Source organism: Homarus americanus, unplaced genomic scaffold, assembly GCF_018991925.1.
Source record: "Homarus americanus isolate GMGI-L3 unplaced genomic scaffold, GMGI_Hamer_2.0 scaffold50026, whole genome shotgun sequence".
Lineage (NCBI taxonomy): Eukaryota > Metazoa > Arthropoda > Malacostraca > Decapoda > Nephropidae > Homarus > Homarus americanus.
The window spans coordinates 3,941-8,303 of NW_024731715.1; the positions used below are offsets into that span (position 1 = coordinate 3,941).

The 4,363-nt window shown below is 51.9% G+C and overlaps 1 non-coding gene across 1 annotated transcript; it reads right to left on the reverse strand.

Moving 5' to 3' along the window:
- Positions 1 to 732: 732 nt before the first annotated feature.
- Positions 733 to 896, reverse strand: LOC121867820. The gene has a single exon (XR_006089250.1). It is a non-coding gene; the product is annotated as a 5.8S ribosomal RNA (ribosomal RNA).
- Between the last annotated feature and the right edge of the window lie 3,467 nt (positions 897 to 4,363).

Below are 4,363 nucleotides of genomic sequence, written 5' to 3' on the forward strand. Positions count from 1 at the left end.
CACTAAGAACCTGGCAGGCCTCTCCATACAGTGTACCCTTAGACTAACACAACTAACACTTAACTAACACCTCAAAAAAAAAAATGTGACTACCCTCCCAGTTACACAAGGACCTGGGCGGGCTCACTAACTCCAACAATAATAAAAATAATAATAATAAGCAGCATTATATAAATAAACCAATATTATTACAAAGGTCTGACGACCCAAGGGAGCAGAACAAAGATAAAACACCAATAAGAAAGATGAAGCGATCTGGTTGAGCCCAGATTCTTTCTACTTCTGCTGTATTTCAGTTTCACCACTTTTCCCTCAACCCCTAATAATCTTCTTTCACCTCTTAACTAAAGACTTCGTACTCGTACTCTTCTCCGAGAGAGAAGGAGGAGGACGTGTGCCTCTTAGAACATGTGCAGCATCAGCCATGAGCGGCGGACGGCCATTCGTGTCTCTGTGGACAGCAGGCAAAAGAGCGCCTCCAGTAACTTGCGAGGGCGACAACTGTCGTCGGGACGGGACACACACACATGTGTGTGTGCCCGGCTTTGTTGTGGTTGAATGTGGGTGCGCCAAGTCCATGGACTTGCTAGTGATAGGCTTGTTTTTAAGGGCACGCCTCGGGCAAGGCGCGGGCGATTAAACCCCAAGGCGGAAGCTCGGTTCGGGTTACCCTCGTGTCGGGGAGACAGTCAGCAGGCACCGAACTCGCAGCAACCGATGGATGTATATTTCCGACCCTCGTAGAGGAGTGGCGGCGACAAGCTCATATGGCTGCCGCCGCCACAATATGCGTTGAACTTGTCGATGTATCTGGTATTCTTGCGATTCACATACCGACACGCAGTTTGCTGCGGTCTTCATCGACCCACGAGCCGAGTGATCCCCCGTTAAGAGTTGTGAATTTCCCATTTGGTCTTTTTGCGACTAACCATCACAGGTAGAGTCTCAATGAAAGGGTTTGACAGACATAGCCCAAGTTTGTGGTTTGGGTTTGGCCGGACGGCTTGTTGATGTTTTTTGACACTAGAATTTCACTCTTTTTGGGTCAAGAGGCTTATTCGCTGGTAGTAAGGAACGGACGGGCAGCCGTCCAAAGCCCCGTCCGTCCTCCTCCGGTCATTGCGCTCTCGCCTGAGTGTGGTCCACCCACAGCGTGGTACCTATTTTTGGTGCGGGGGCCGGGATTGTCCTCTTTCGCTGCTGGAGTTGCCAGAGCAGAGCCCGAGACCGCCCAAATCAGGATAGTAGTAGTTTTAAGAGCGCCCCGTTCTCTTTCTCTCTGTTAATGATCCTTCCTCAGGTTCACCTACGGAAACCTTGTTACGACCTTTACTTCCACTAAATGATCAAGTTTGGACATCTTTCCGTCAGCTCGAGGCGACGACCCCAGAAAACCCTCGCGGGCAACGGGGCCGACAATCCAAGAGCGCCAGTCCGAAGGCCTCACTAAATCATTCAATCGGTAGTAGCGACGGGCGGTGTGTACAAAGGGCAGGGAAGTAGTCAGCGCAAGCTGATGACTTGCACTTACTGGGAATTCCTCGTTCATGGGAAACAATTGCAAGCCCCAATCCCTATCAAGAAAGGCTTTGAACGGGTTACCCGCTCCTCTCGGAGGAAAACTCGTTGATCCCTTCTTCGGTGAAGATATGCGGCGCCCAGAACATCTAAGGGCATCAGCTGTTCCGTTATTGCTCAATCTCGTGCGGCTAGAATTCGTTGCTTACCCTCTACAGCTAGTTGCGAACTGACACCATTTCTGAGATCCGCCGCATCATTTAGTAGGCCAGTGTCTCGTTCGTTATCGGAATTAACCAGACAAATCGCTCCACCAACTAAGAACGGCCATGCACCACCACCCACCGAATCGAGAAAGAGCTCTCAATCTGTCAATCCTTCCCGTGTCTGGGCCTGGTGACGTTTCCCGTGTTGAGTCAAATTAAGCCGCAGGCTCCACTCCTGGTGGTGCCCTTCCGTCAATTCCTTTAAGTTTCAGCTTTGCAACCATACTTCCCCCGGAACCCAAAGACTTTGGTTTCCCGGAAGCTGCCCGCCGGGTCATGGGAAGAACGCCGGCGGATCGCTAGTTGGCATCGTTTATGGTTAGAACTAGGGCGGTATCTGATCGCCTTCGACCCTCTAACTTTCGTTCTTGATTAATGAAAACATCCTTGGCAAATGCTTTCGCAGTAGTTCGTCTTGCGACGGTCCAAGAATTTCACCTCTAGAGTCGCAATACGAATGCCCCCGCCTGTTCCGATTAGTCATTACCTCTGGTTCCGAAAACCAACAAAATAGAACCGAGGTCCTATTCCATTATTCCATGCATCACCATTCGGGTCATTCAAATAGCCTGCTCTGAGCACTCTAATTTTTTCAAAGTAAACTCTCCGGCCACTCGGGACACTCGACAAAGAGCATCCCGTGCAAGCCGGCGGGGTGGCTGTTCGGAGCGTGACAGTAAACACCGGGCGTAATCATTAGTCCGAACTGAGATCCAACTACTTAGCTTTTTTAACCGCAACAACCCATTATACGGCTGGAGCTGGAATTACCGCGGTTGCTGGCACCAGACTTGCCCTCCAATGCGGATAATACTGTTAAAGGATTTAGTGTACTATTCCGATTAAGTAGGCCTCGGATGAGACTCACATCGCTGGCCACTACCTCCCCTGCCGGAGGGGTAATTTGCGGCCTGCCTTCCTTAGGATGTGGTAGGCTACCAGGTTCTCTCTCCGAATCGAACCCTGATTCCCGTTACCCGTTATAGCCATTGTAGGCGCATAACCTACAATCGAAAGCTGATAAGGCAGACACTTGAAAAAAGCGGCGCCGGTGCGGAGACCGTGCGCTCAGCCCGAAGTTATTCAGATTCACCACAGGTGGGTTACGGACCGGGGCCCGACCAGTTTTGAACTAATAAAAGCGCTCTTCCCTTGCGGTCAGAGACCAATTGCATGTATTAGCTCTAGAATTGCCACAGTTATCCAAGTAAGTGGGTTTACAGATTCAATGAAACATAGCTGATTTAATGAGCCATTCGCGGTTTCGCCGTAAATCGGCTTGTACTTACACATGCATGGCTTAATCTTTGAGACAAGCATATGACTACTGGCAGGATCAACCAGGTAGCTGCTGCTGTTGGCGGCGCCTATCACGGCGGCCAAAATAGTGAGAGAGATTGAGCGAGAGGCAGAAGACATTGGGCGAGGGACCGCACGTTGGCCTTAGAGAAATAGCAAACCAGATGATCAGATCTAACTGCACCTTCTCTTGCTATCCTCGGCGCCGGCAGCGCCACCGTGTGTGCCAATCTCCTCCCTTATCCGCTCCTCTTTGCCCCAGCTCCAGCGAGGCAGCCGACATTGGGCGAGGGACCGCACGTTGGCGAATCTCCTCCCTTATCCGCTCCTCTTCTCTTTGCCCCAGCGAGGCAGAAGACATTGGGCGAGGGGCCGCACGTTGGCCTTAGAGAAATAGCAAACCAGATGATCAGATCAAACTGCGCTTCTCTTGCTATATAATAAACGCCTTTCACCGTGTATGTAATCTCCTCATATCAAACTCCTCTTCTCTTCTCTTTGCCCCAGCTCCAGCGAGGCAGCCGACATTGGGCGAGGGACCGCACGTTGGCCAATCTCCTCCCTTATCCGCTCCTCTTCTCTTTGCCCCAGCTCCAGCGAGGCAGCCGACATTGGGCAAGGGACCGCACGTTGGCCTTAGAGAAATAGCAAACCAGATGATCAGATCAAACTGCACCTTCTCTTGCTATCCTCGGCGCCGGCAGCGCCACCGTGTGTGCCAATCTCCTCCCTTATCCGCTCCTCTCCTCTCCTCTCATCTTTACCCAGCTCCAGCGAGGCAGCCGACATTGGGCGAGGGACCGCACGTTGGCCTTAGAGAAATAGCAAACCAGATGATCAGATCAAACTGCACCTTCTCTTGCTATCCTCGGCGCCGGCAGCGCCACCGTGTGTGCCAATCTCCTCCCTTATCCGCTCCTCTCCTCTTTACCCAGCTCCAGCGAGGCAGCCGACATTGGGCGAGGGACCGCACGTTGGCCAATCTCCTCCCTTATCCGCTCCTCTTCTCTTTGCCCCAGCTCCAGCGAGGCAGAAGACATTGGGCGAGGGACCGCACGTTGGCCAATCTCCTCCTCTCTCTCTTTCTTTCTCACTCTCTCTTACTGTTTGTGGGGACGTGGGCTCATGAGCGCCATCGTCGCCCAATATTGGTTAGGTTGTGTATTTCACGGGTGGGAACCGCCATCGTTGTTAGGTGATGGGGTAACCCAACGTGTGCTTTGACGAGTTTTGGCTGCTAAACTCTCTTTTTAGTATACTCGGCTACCAGACTGCGCCCT